Below are 14,933 nucleotides of genomic sequence, written 5' to 3'. Positions count from 1 at the left end.
TACCGTACCCAGTCTGTGTGTTAGGGGAGGGGATGTTCGCCCTGCTTGTTGTAGTACAGTACTGTACCCAGTCTGTGTGTTAAGGGAGGGGATGTTCAGCCTGCTTGTTGTAGTACAGTACCGTACCCAGTCTGTGTGTTAGGGGAGGGGATGTTCACCCTGCTTGTTGTAGTACTGTACCGTACCCAGTCTGTGTGTTAGGGGAGGGGATGTTCACCCTGCTTGTTGTAGTACAGTACCGTACCCAGTCTGTGTGTTAGGGGAGGGGATGTTCACCCTGCTTGTTGTAGTACAGTACCGTACCCAGTCTGTGTGTTAGGGGAGGGGATGTTCAGCCTGCTTGTTGTAGTACAGTACTGTACCCAGTCTGTGTGTTAGGGGAGGGGATGTTCACCCTGCTTGTTGTAGTACTGTACTCCACCCAGTCTGTGTGTTAGGGGAGGGGATGTTCAGCCTGCTTGTTGTAGTACATTACTGTACCCAGTCTGTGTGTTAGGGGAGGGGATGTTCACCCTGCTTGTTGTAGTACTGTACTGTACCCAGTCTGTGTGTTAGGGGAGGGGATGTTCAGCCTGCTTGTTGTAGTACAGTACTGTACCCAGTCTGTGTGTTAGGGGAGGGGATGTTCAGCCTGCTTGTTGTAGTACAGTACTGTACCCAGTCTGTGTGTTAGGGGAGGGGATGTTCAGCCTGCTTGTTGTAGTACAGTACTGTACCCAGTCTGTGTGTTAGGGGAGGGGATGTTCAGCCTGCTTGTTGTAGTACAGTACTGTACCCAGTCTGTGTGTTAGTGGAGGGGATGTTCAGCCTGCTTGTTGTAGTACAGTACTGTACCCAGTCTGTGTGTTAGGGGAGGGGATGTTCCCCCTGCTTGTTGTAGTACTGTACTCCACCCAGTCTGTGTGTTAGGGGAGGGGATGTTCACCCTGCTTGTTGTAGTACAGTACTGTACCCAGTCTGTGTGTTAGGGGAGGGGATGTTCACCCTGCTTGTTGTAGTACAGTACTGTACCCAGTCTGTGTGTTTGGGGAGGGGATGTTCAGCCTGCTTGTTGTAGTACAGTACTGTACCCAGTCTGTGTGTTTGGGGAGGGGATGTTCAGCCTGCTTGTTGTAGTACAGTACCGTACCCAGTCTGTGTGTTAGGGGAGGGGATGTTCAGCCTGCTTGTTGTAGTACAGTACTGTACCCAGTCTGTGTGTTAGGGGAGGGGATGTTCACCCTGCTTGTTGTAGTACTGTACTGTACCCAGTCTGTGTGTTTGGGGAGGGGATGTTCAGCCTGCTTGTTGTAGTACAGTACTGTACCCAGTCTGTGTGTTAGGGGAGGGGATGTTCAGCCTGCTTGTTGTAGTACAGTACTGTACCCAGTCTGTGTGTTAGGGGAGGGGATGTTCAGCCTGCTTGTTGTAGTACTGTACTGTACCCAGTCTGTGTGTTAGGGGAGGGGATGTTCACCCTGCTTGTTGTAGTACTGTACTGTACCCAGTCTGTGTGTTAGGGGAGGGGATGTTCACCCTGCTTGTTGTAGTACTGTACTGTACCCAGTCTGTGTGTTAAGGGAGGGGATGTTCACCCTGCTTGTTGTAGTACTGTACTGTACCCAGTCTGTGTGTTAAGGGAGGGGATGTTCAGCCTGCTTGTTGTAGTACTGTACTGTACCCAGTCTGTGTGTTAGGGGAGGGGATGTTCACCCTGCTTGTTGTAGTACAGTACTGTATCCAGTCTGTGTGTTAGGGGAGGGGATGTTCAGCCTGCTTGTTGTAGTACAGTACTGTACCCATGTCTGTGTGTTAGGGGAGGGGATGTTCACCCTGCTTGTTGTAGTACAGTACTGTACCCAGTCTGTGTGTTAGGGGAGGGGATGTTCAGCCTGCTTGTTGTAGTACTGTACTGTACCCAGTCTGTGTGTTAAGGGAGGGGATGTTCAGCCTGCTTGTGGTAGTACTGTACTGTACCCAGTCTGTGTGTTAGGGGAGGGGATGTTCAGCCTGCTTGTTGTAGTACAGTACCGTACCCAGTCTGTGTGTTAAGGGAGGGGATGTTCACCCTGCTTGTTGTAGTACTGTACTGTACCCAGTCTGTGTGTTAGGGGAGGGGATGTTCACCCTGCTTGTTGTAGTACTGTACTGTACCCAGTCTGTGTGTTAGGGAGGGGATGTTCAGCCTGCTTGTTGTAGTACTGTACTCCACCCAGTCTGTGTGTGTGTGTGTGTGTGTGTGTGTGTGTGTGTGTGTGTGTGTGTGTGTGTGTGTGTGTGTGTGTGTGTGTGTGTGTGTGTGTGTCTCTCGCTCTATATCTGTGTGTCGTCATCCCTCATCAATATCTCACCTGTTTCTGGGTCCGTTGCTGAGTCTACCTCTTACTAGTGTCTGTAGGGAGGGCTGAACAGAGTGGGTTAGCTGCTATCTACTCAGACCTCTCCAGCACCGGGGCATGGCCTAGCACAAGAACCACCTGAACACCCACTCCTCCATGGCAGGTTCCTTGCATATGTGTCTGTGTTGTGTGTGCTCCTGTTGGTCGGGATTCGGGGAACGGGTGGTGGTGGTTGAGATTGTCTCCCTAGCCTCCTGGGGATGTTTTATAATTCGGGAGAACGTTTTATAAATCATGAGAATGTTTTATATCATTTCATGCACACGTTTAAATAATTTGTGAGCATATTTTATAATTTATGAGCTCGTTTTCTAAATCATGAGCACGTTTTATAATATGTGAGCTCAGTCAACGTTACCTCCAGGGCCCCATAAGGCAGAGCAAAGTGAGCAAAATCATTTGCTGCTTCTTTTTATTTTTACTGGAGTGATGGCCTGCATCTAATTGATGGTCAGTCTGAGGGGAGGAGGGAGCAGTGGTGAGGATGCCTCTCACCCGACTCACCGTCCCTCAGCCCTCCTTCCCTCCGCTGAGAAAAGGGTAAACAGTCTTCCAGCTGATGGCAAAACTCAAGTCACACCGCATTATTTCTGTCTCATGCACCAATTCATGTTGTTACTCCTATGACCAGAGAAAGTGAAATATTCCTCCAAAAGACACGAGCCGCTAATAATAACAATGCAGGCTTATTGGAATACTTTGCTGTAATCATTCATTGACACAGCAGTGCTGGTTGTAGCTTGTGAAAGTATGGAGAACATTTTATGGCTTATAAAGGTGTTGAACAAAGTGTGGACAGTTCTGAATAACTTAAACATGAACTTCCTCATAAAAACAGCAGCTCTTTGCTGTATACGTTGAGTCTCACTCTAGTCATGGTGTTCAAATCTCACAGTATCACCTTTGCTGTGCATTTGAGGCTTCTTTTGCAGTCTATTGAAAAGGAAACTGTGCAGACAAGGTGATCTGAACTATTTGATTGGCCAGTGGTAGGCCTATAGGTGCACTTGATTTGCTCTCTGAGTTATACCTTCAGACAAATGAAATGGTTTAAATTGGGAACACTTTTTCCTTCCCGTTACTAGGGCTGCTGAATCAAGTGCACCTACCGCCAACAGTGTGAAACCCAATGATAAAAACACATATTTACAGGGTGATGATGTACTCTCTTCATAATGTCAGTAATAGGAGTGTCTGTTATATATTTACAGGGTGATGATGTACTCTCTTCATAATGTCAGTAATAGGAGTGTCTGTTATATATTTACAGGGTGATGATGTACTCTCTTCATAATGTCAGTAATAGGAGTGTCTGTTATATATTTACAGGGTGATGATGTACTCTCTTCATAATGTCAGTAATAGGAGTGTCTGTTATATATTTACAGGGTGATGATGTACTCTCTTCATAATGTCAGTAATAGGAGTGTCTGTTATATATTTACAGGGTGATGCTGTACTCTCTTCATATTGTCAGTAATAGGAGTGTCTGTTATATATTTACAGGGTGATGATGTACTCTCTTCATAATGTCAGTAATAGGAGTGTCTGTTATATATTTACAGGGTGATGATGTACTCTCTTCATAATGTCAGTAATAGGAGTGTCTGTTATATATTTACAGGGTGATTATGTACTCTCTTCATAATGTCAGTAATAGGAGTGTCTGTTATATATTTACAGGGTGATGATGTACTCTCTTCATAATGTCAGTAATAGGAGTGTCTGTTATATATTTACAGGGTGATGATGTACTCTCTTCATAATGTCAGTAATAGGAGTGTCTGTTATATATGTACAGGGTGATGATGTACTCTCTTCATAATGTCAGTAATAGGAGTGTCTGTTATATATTTACAGGGTGATGATGTACTCTCTTCATAATGTCAGTAATATGAGTGTCTGTTATATATTTACAGGGTGATGATGTACTCTCTTCATAATGTCAGTAATAGGAGTGTCTGTTATATATTTACAGGGTGATGATGTACTCTCTTCATAATGTCAGTAATAGGAGTGTCTGTTATATATTTACAGGGTGATGATGTACTCTCTTCATAATGTCAGTAATAGGAGTGTCTGTTATATATTTATAGGTTGATGATGTACTCTCTTCATAATGTCAGTAATAGGAGTGTCTGTTATATATTTACAGGGTGATGATGTACTCTCTTCATAATGTCAGTAATAGGAGTGTCTGTTATATATTTACAGGGTGATTATGTACTCTCTTCATAATGTCAGTAATAGGGTGTCTTATTATAGGCTGGGGTGATAATAGGCCATCGTTATAAATAATAATTTGTTCTTAACTGACTTGCCTAGTTAAAGGTTAAATTATTGCGCTGAAAATTATTGGAATTTTTCAAACTGTTGCACGCAACATATAAGCTATGTTTTTATTGATAAATCAGAGCCATACCACGAGCACTACAACCGTGCCTGGAAAACACTTTCCATTCCCCTTTTATGGTACAAAAATAACACCCTCGTTTACAGTGTGATTTGGAGATAGTTTCTAAAGCTCAAATGCAAATTGAATCACATTTCTGTAGAGGTGTGGGCAGAATGTTAAAACAGTGAGATCCAAACACAGGCCATGCATTCTTCTAGATTGTTTGTCTATTGAATCATTTCAAAGTAAATGCTGCCTACAGCCCACACTTCTATGCAAAATATGAATTGTTGATATTTTATTTATCAATACATGATTGTGTTTCTAACTTCTCCTGCCTTTGTATAGGCCCTGAGATTACATGGTTATTATAAACTGGGTGGTTATTGCTCTGAGATTACATGGCTATTATAAACTGGGTGGTTATTGCTCTGAGATTACATGGTTATTATAAACTGGGTGGTTATTGCTCTGAGATTACATGGTTATTATAAACTGGGTGGTTATTGCTCTGAGATTACATGGTTATTATAAACTGGGTGGTTGTGGCTCTGAGATTACATGGTTATTATAAACTGGGTGGTTATTGCTCTGAGATTACATGGCTATTATAAACTGGGTGGTTATTGCGCTGAGATTACATGGTTATTATAAACTGGGTGGTTATTGCTCTGAGATTACATGGCTATTATAAACTGGGTGGTTGTGGCTCTGAGATTACATGGTTATTATAAACTGGGTGGTTGTGGCTCTGAGATTACATGGCTATTATAAACTGGGTGGTTATTGCTCTGAGATTACATGGCTATTATAAACTGGGTGGTTAGAGCCCTGAAGGCTGATTGGCTGACACCCATGATATATCAGACCATATACCAGCGGTATAATGACAAGACATTACTTTATACTGTTCTAATTATTTTGGCAACCAGTTTATAATAGCGATATGGCACCTCAGGGTTTGTGGTATGGCCAATATACCACGGCTAAGGGCTGAATCCAGACACTCTGCATATATTGGCCTTATATCACACCCCTCAGGCCTTAATGCTTAATTATGTCATGTTCATTGCAAAGCAATATTGTAGCCTACCCATACTGTCAGACTACATGTCTATTTTCTTTTGAGAATGGTTGGCTATTTAATGAGCGATTGATAAATGGTAGCTGCGGGCAGCATTTGGTAAGAGAACACACACTCATCTCCCCCTCCCCCGCTCCGTTTTCAGCTACGTTACCAATGTGGGTCGACACAAGTTAACCAGCAATCTCAGTTCATACATTACACAAATGCTTACCTCCCTTCAGTAACAGTTTGGTATGGTACAAAGAATATTCAGACAAGCTTTCAAATTTAATTTAAGTGCTGTTTATTGTACTTATCAATGTTTTGGATGTGACAGCCTATAGGGAAAAGGTCAGAGACCTGATTGTGTGGTGCAAGGACAACAACCTCTCCCTCAACGTGATCAAAACAAAGGAGATGATTGTGGACTACAGGAAAAGTCGGACCAAGCACGCCCCCATTCTCATCGACAGGGCTGTAGTGGAGCAGGTTGAGAGCTTCAAGTTCCTTGGCGTCCACATCACCAACAAACTAACATGGTCCAAGCACACCAAGACAGTCTTGAAGAGGGCACGACAAAACCTATTCCCCCTCAGCAGACTGAAAAGATTTGGCATGCGTCCTCAGATCCTCAAAAGGTTTTACAGCTGCACCATCGAGAGCATCCTGACGGGTTGCATCACTGCCTGGTATGGTAACTGCTCGGCCGCCGACCACAAGGCACTACAAAGGGTAGTGCATGCAGCCCAGTACATCAAAGGGGCCAAGCTTCCTGCCGTCCAGGACCTCTATACAAGGCGGTGTCAGAGGACTGCCCTAAAAATAAATATATTCTACCCCCAAGCCATTAGACTCCTGAACAGCTAATCAAATGGCTACACAGACTATTTGCATTGACTCCCCCCCCCAGAACGCTGCTGCAACTCTCTGTTATTATGTATGCATAGTCACTTTAATAACTCCACCTACATGTACATATTACCTCAATTACCTCAACACCAATGCCCCCTGTATATAGCCCCGCTATTGTTATTTACTGCTGCTCTTTAATTATTTTCAATTATTTGTTATTCTTATCTCTTACTTTTATTTTAAATTTTTATTTTTAGGTATTTTCTTAAACTGCATTGTTGGTTAAGGGCTTGTAAGTAAACATTTCACTGTAAGGTTGTATTCGGCGCATGTGACAAATAACATTTGATTTGTTAGTTTGTTTCTGTTCCACGCTCTTCGTCTCTAGTTTGAGTGTATGCTGGAATAAGGACGGAAGTTTCTTCTTCTTCTATGGTATATTGGTGTCGTGACGTGACTACCATTAATGTGATGACTGTTATTTTATCAATCAATTAACTATGTTTAATTGTTACATGATTAAATGAATCATGTAACAATTAACTCATTAGTAACTTAGGGCACCACGGGCAAAGTTTGTTTAATGAGTTACCGTTTCCCAAATGAACTCAAGAATATATCAGAATATATCGTTATCATACCAGCCATCAATTAATACATTTTTCATATCAGTCTCATTTTGAACGTCGTTGACCTCGTAAATCTGCACGAACCCTAGCCTAAAAGTCATAATTCAGTGATACACAAATTGTCTAAATCATTTATTTACTAACTAGCTAAATAATTACACAGAAATACATAAACATAAACACACACACGTTATAGGTTATTGATTACTAACATAATGCAATGATATGACGGCTTGTTACACAATGGAAAGGGAGGGACATGTAAGGAGAGGGAGACAGGAAGAGTCAACTTATCAAAGCAAATTGTATTGGTCACATACACATGGTTAGCAGATGTTATTGCAAGTGTAGCGAAATGCTTATGCTTCTAGATCTGACAGTGCAGCAGTATGTAACAGGTAATATCTAACAATTCCACAACAAAACCTAATACACACAATCTAGTAATGGGATGAGAATATATAAGTATAAAATATATGGATGAGCAGTGACAGAGCGGCTAAGATGCAATAGATAATAAAGAATAGATAGTGAAGGATACAGTATACAGTATATATGAGATGAGTAATGCGAGATATGTAAACTTTCTTAAAGTGCCATTATTAAAGTGACTGGTGTTCCATTTATTAAAGTGGCCAATTATGGCAGCCACCTCTCTGTGCTAGTGGTGGCTGTTTAAGTGAGTCAGGTGAACCTGTAGCCGTATTACTTCAACAGCATTTGACATGAGATATTCTCTAAGCTTTACAGGAATATGACTCTGGATATACACTGAGTGTATAAACATTAGGGACACCTGCTCTTTCCATGACAGACTGACCAGGTGAATCCAGGTGAAAGCTGTGATCCCTCATTGATGTCACCTGTAAATCCACTTCAATCAGTGTAGATGAATTGAACATGGATTGTGTATGTGTGCCATTCAGAGTGTGAATGGGCAAGACAAAATATTTAAGTGCCTTTAACCAGGGTATGGTAGTAGGTCCCAGGCGTACCAGTTTGAGTGTGTCAAGAACTGCAAAGCTGTTGGGTTTTTCACGCTCAACAGTTTCCCATGTGTATCAAGAATGGTTCACCAACCAAAGGACTTCCAGCCAACGGCAGGCCAGTGGTCGAAAACAGGTAATTAATGAAAGAGAACAAAGGAGGCTGACACAAATTGTGCAGAACAACATACGGGCTACAGTTAGTCAACTGAGTCCAGTTTTTTATTGCGTTGCTGGGAGAAGACATGACAGTAGTATTTATTTGAGCTGATAGTGCAGGGTGAACTGCTCACAGTGGGCTTTCTACTAGGGCAAACCATCTGTGCTAAAAGTGTAACTCAGGTTAGGAGGCACATGATTACTGCTGACAGTAGTTGTCGGATAAAATGAAGTATCTTAGATTATGATTGACAACACCCCTGGGAAAATGTATATTTGCAGCAGCATTATGACAGCTCGGCGACACAATAGTAGGGATTATCTGAGCAGAGCTTGGGTCACTGATAAGTCATTGTTGGGACAGGGTCCAGGCACCTTCTGTTTCCAAAAGGTGTCGAAGTATCTATAAAAGTTATGCCAACAGCACTACAGTAGTCTTTTAGCCAGATGTGTAATGCCAGTAGCCTGCTGAATATTTCACTGTTGCTTCCGAGTAAAGACACAGGGCCTGAAATAATCAACCACTTTATGGAGTCTTTCAGAGCTAGAATTTTTCAAATCCAGTTTCAGCAGTTCCGAGCTAGCTCTCCTCTCATTTTACCCCAAATGGACTTCTGAGAGTGTCAGTCCCTGGCAGCTATCGTAGAATGGTAGGAAGCAGCCTAGTAATTGTAAGATACATTTGTAATATAATTTTGCAGTGTTGGTTTGTTAGCTTCCAGTTAATGCTAGCATTGTTTGTGTGTACCCGTGCATGCTATCATTACTACATTTTTTTAGAAGTGTTACAGTCATTATAATTGCTGCCTACTATGTATATGTATCAGCAAGGTTTATATTGTTTGCATGTTCATGTTACCACTGCAATGTATAGCCTTAGATGTTACTGCTGTAGTAAAGGGTACCATTACCAAGTTTCTATAGGTTCCAGAACGACCAAATCCTATCTGTTGCTTGTGCACTTTGATTTACGGGCTAGTAACGGTGTCTGCTCAGATAAGATCTGTAGCTAGGCCTGAGAGAGGGCCATAAATCTGAAGTGCCAAAGGCTTATATGTCTCTCTCTGGCATGTACTGTATATATTCCTGCTGTGTGAAGTGTTTGCCTGTTATACTATAGCAGCCATTGTTAGAAAAGCATGCCAAATGTTGCATGACAACACATTACTAAAATTGCAGCTGCATCTGCCAATCAGTGCAGATTCAGTGGAGGAGACAAGGAGAGAAAGGATTTTGAAACGTTTGGTAATTTACATTTCCACAAATGACATACTAACACCCCCATCTAGTGGTTAATTCTGGTGGGGTTTTTTTACCAGGGGCTGAACATATCAATAGAACACAGAACATCAATAGAATTCAGAGCAAGAGCGCTAACTTAGGATCCGTTTAGCCTTTTAGATCACATTGAATAAGACTACATGGACAGGGAGGACCTGATCCTAGATCAGCACTTTACTTTGAGACACTTGATACTCACTTTGTGTACCTTTATTTGTCTCTAGCTGATTAAAATGGTATAGAACAGATTCCAAGTGAACAATTAGTGTACATTTTTTTATTGATGTACCGTATTTCTCATGAAGCCAAATAATATTTTTAAACCAAATGTTTTTAAACCAAATAATGTTTTATTGATTGATTGATTTGTATTCATAATTTGCATTATCTCACAATATGTCTGTAAACGATGAGTTCACTGCAGAAAAAAAACACAATTTGTAAGTGATAATAACAATAAACAATATTAACTTTGTCCAACTGAAAGTCATTGCCTCCAGCTCTAAAGAGTTCAAACTCACATTATTATCATAATCACCATATTTGTGGTTATTACCTAGAAACATTTAATCATCATCATTAACAGCAAAAATAAAATCATCATCAACAAAACAAATGCAATTATCATCATCAACAACAAGAAAATCATCATCATCATCATCAACAATATTTTAATAAATCATCATCAACAAGATTTTAATAAAATTATCAACAAGAAGAAATCATCATCATCATCATCAACAAGAAGAAAATAATCATCATCATCATCAACAAGAAGAAAATCATCATGATCATCAACAACAGGAAGAAAATCATCATGATCATCAACAACAGGAAGAAAATCATCATGATCATCAACAACAGGAAGAAAATCATCATGATCATCAACAACAAGAAGAAAATCATCATGATCATCAACAACAGGAAGAAAATCATCATGATCATCAACAACAAGAAGAAAATCATCATGATCATCAACAACAAGAAGAAAATCATCATGATCATCAACAACAAGAAGAAAATCATCATGATCATCAACAACAGGAAGAAAATCATCATGATCATCAACAACAAGAAGAAAATCATCATGATCATCAACAACAAGAAGAAAATCATCATGATCATCAACAACAAGAAGAAAATCATCATGATCATCAACAACAAGAAGAAAATCATCATGATCATCAACAACAAGAAGAAAATCATCATCATCAACAACAGGAAGAAAATCATCATGATCAACAAGAAGAAAATCATCATGATCATCAACAACAGGAAGAAAATCATCATGATCATCAACAACAGGAAGAAAATCATCATGATCATCAACAACAGGAAGAAAATCATCATGATCATCAACAACAGGAAGAAAATCATCATCATCAACAAGAAGAAAATCATCATGATCAACAAGAAGAAAATCATCATCATCATCAACAACAGGAAGAAAATCATCATGATCATCAACAACAGGAAGAAAATCATCATGATCATCAACAACAGGAAGAAAATCATCACGATCATCAACAACAAGAAGAAAATCATCATGATCATCAACAACAAGAAGAAAATCATCATGATCATCAACAACAGGAAGAAAATCATCATGATCATCAACAACAAGAAGAAAATCATCATGATCATCAACAACAGGAAGAAAATCATCATGATCATCAACAACAAGAAGAAAATCATCATGATCATCAACAACAAGAAGAAAATCATCACGATCATCAACAACAGGAAGAAAATCATCATCATCAACAACAAGAAGAAAATCATCATGATCATCAACAACAGGAAGAAAATCATCATCATCAACAACAGGAAGAAAATCATCATGATCATCAACAACAAGAAGAAAATCATCATGATCATCAACAACAAGAAGAAAATCATCATGATCATCAACAACAGGAAGAAAATCATCATGATCATCAACAACAAGAAGAAAATCATCATGATCATCAACAACAAGAAGAAAATCATCATGATCATCAACAACAGGAAGAAAATCATCATCATCAACAACAAGAAGAAAATCATCATGATCATCAACAACAGGAAGAAAATCATCATCATCAACAACAGGAAGAAAATCATCATGATCATCAACAACAAGAAGAAAATCATCATGATCATCAACAACAAGAAGAAAATCATCATGATCATCAACAACAGGAAGAAAATCATCATCAACAAGAAGAAAATCATCATCATCAACACAAGAAGAAAATCATCATCATCATCAACACAAGAAGAAAATCATCATCATCAACACAACAAGAAAATCATCATCATCATCAACACAAGAAGAAAATCATCATCATCAACACAACAAGAAAATCATCATCATCATCAACACAAGAAGAAAATCATCATCATCAACACAACAAGAAAATCATCATCATCATCAACACAAGAAGAAAATCATCATCATCAACACAAGAAGAAAATCATCATCATCAACACAACAAGAAAATCATCATCATCAACACAACAAGAAAATCATCATCATCAACAACAGGAAGAAAATCATCATCATCAACAACAACAACAAGAAAATCATCATCATCAACAACAACAAGAAAATCATCATCTAGGCATATTGATCAAGATTGACTTTGAACATTGGGAAATACCTTCAGAACCGGCCACGTCATTGAACAAATCACTATTAAGGTGTGGCCCAATAAAACATGTTTTAAATCTTCTTAGTATTACTTTTTGATTAAGTAAATTATTGAAAGTATAATGAATGTGTAATACCTCTATTTGAAACAAGAAATGCATTTTTTCACAATAAAACTTACATTAGGATGAAAACCCAGATCTGTAAATTGCTAAAAGGTCATATAGTTTATGAATGTATTTGTAAATATGACTTTCTGTGATCCAGTTGTGTATTTCCGGATGTGCACATTATTTCAACAACTCTTGTCTGGGCAACTACCTCCATATATTTTGATTCTGTGATATATCCACGTCATGAGAGTTATTTCTGGTTGTCAAGTCTTCTAATATTCAGTTATATGTTAACATGTTGGTTAACAGGAGTCATTATATACAGTAGTAATCCACTTTATTTCATGTTGAAAGACTCTTTCAAGCTCTTCATTGCATCATCAGTTGTTAATGCCTTCCAGTCTTCTGGGATATCAGCAGGAAGTGTTGAGTCTCTGTCTTTAGCGATTTTCTCATTGAATGTGGCCATCACATACTTCCAGTAGTCTGAAGCCTTAATGCTGGAATCTCCAGGTATGATCCAGTAAGGGTAATATTTCTGGTAGTCCTTGTAGGGATGACCATCCTCTCCCGTCACCAGGGGGTGGATGAATAATAAATTACTATTCACATCAGATGAACATATGTTAGTTACTAACTTCTTTGTAGGTTTGAACATTACACTATTTAGACCTTTTGGACGATGAATTGATGAAAAGTGTTTGTCATGCTCCTTTCCCCCTGCATCACAGGGTACACCGCAGAAAGGACATTGCTCTCCACAGCCAAACAGATTGGTGAACATCGTGTCCTGTGGCTTGAATGGCAGAGATTTGAGTCTATCTTTGATATCACTTCCCTTGTCGTACGTAACTGCTAGTGACTGCTCCATTTCTCTCACAAACTCTGTGAGGTAGTCAGCAAACTGTTTTGTGTCTGCAGTGTTCAGAATCAAGATGGAATCCAGAGCATCCTTGAGAACCAGCTTATCTTTAAGGGCACTGCAGATGTTCTGAATGAATGTCTTGACATCATTTACATGTTTTATGCCAGTTGTTTTCCTGATGTTAGAGATTGCGTCAGTGATCATCTTGACTATCTCTGAAAGATGTTTCTTCTCCAATTTCTCCAGACTACGGTTCTTTGACAGATGTTGGACAATCTGGTCAAACAGCCAGTCCTTCACAAACTTTTCATAATGGTTTATGTAGCTTTTATATTTATCATATTTTCCATCTGTCAGGAGTTGTTTCAAAATGGAGAACTGGAAAGCCCATTTTGTGCTGTAATCCTGTGACCCTTTACCTGTCTTCATTTCATCAACTACATCAGGACCAATCATTTTGGTCACATAGTCCTGTACAGCTGGCTGTAAGAGCTTTGAGAACTCCTCAGCTTTCTTCTGGCACTGATCTTGGTTGTGAAATAAGTCTATAAACTCAGTAAGGTACTTGTTCTTAGACTGTTCCAGACACTTCCTTGGGTCATTAACTTCAATGAAATCATCATGCATCTTCTGAAACTCTATGGCTGCTCTGCCACAGATGTGTAGCTTCAGAGTTACCTCACATTCCTCACTGATTTTAACATTCTTGTTTTGTTGCAATGTTTCATCAATATTGTTCAGCAGCTCTTTGATGTAAGTATCATGGTAATCTGTTTTGTTTCCCACCTTCTGTGTTATAAACAACTGACACTGTGTTATGATGTTGTCACAAAACTCTTGTAGTTTATCACTGAAATAGTTTAAACCAAATTGCTTAACTAAGTCCCCAAATTGCTTCCTTAAACCCCCAGTTTTCACAACAAATTCTTTTTACCACATTCCACCAGGTTGTTTCCAACCAACATCTTATTGACGTGCCCACCCCTTGTTGATAGATTTCCACTTAACATAAAGAAGGCACCTTGAGCCACATCTCTTCTTGGGAGTCCTTTGAAGTGTATATCAGAAAGAGTTTTCTTCCACATGTTTTCAAACTCTTCACTGAGTTCCTCATCTGATAGAACAGATTCTTTCTTTCTACAATTCTGTAACAGAGTCAGAACCTTCTTTTCCATTGTACTTGCCTGAGAGCTCTTGATGTTGTTCAGTTCTGTCATTCCCTCTTTGATTTCAACAGCTCCTTGCAGTTTGTTCCTAACTGTGTTTTCTGTCTCTCGTCTCAGTGTTTTAGCACTATTCACAAAGTCCTCCTTGTATTTTTCCACCAGATTGACATGGCCATCTTCTTTTTCAAAGTATTTTACTAGATTGTCTTGGATTTCCTTTTCTTCCAATGATAGTTTCCCAGATGCTTCTATCATTAAGTCTTGTAGCACATCTCTTATGGACCTCTGGGGATGTTGATCTGTCATGACAATATTGGACATTTTAGTTTCAGCACTCACCATCCATTTATACATCTCCTTCTGGAAGGTCCATTCCCAACCATTGTACTCAGAGCATAATCTGGAGTATGC

This window comes from Salmo salar, unplaced genomic scaffold (genome assembly GCF_905237065.1).
Source record: "Salmo salar unplaced genomic scaffold, Ssal_v3.1, whole genome shotgun sequence".
In the NCBI taxonomy this organism is placed as follows: Eukaryota; Metazoa; Chordata; class Actinopteri; order Salmoniformes; family Salmonidae; genus Salmo; species Salmo salar.
The sequence above is the reverse complement of the archived record's forward strand: the minus strand, read 5'-3'. Positions refer to the sequence as shown.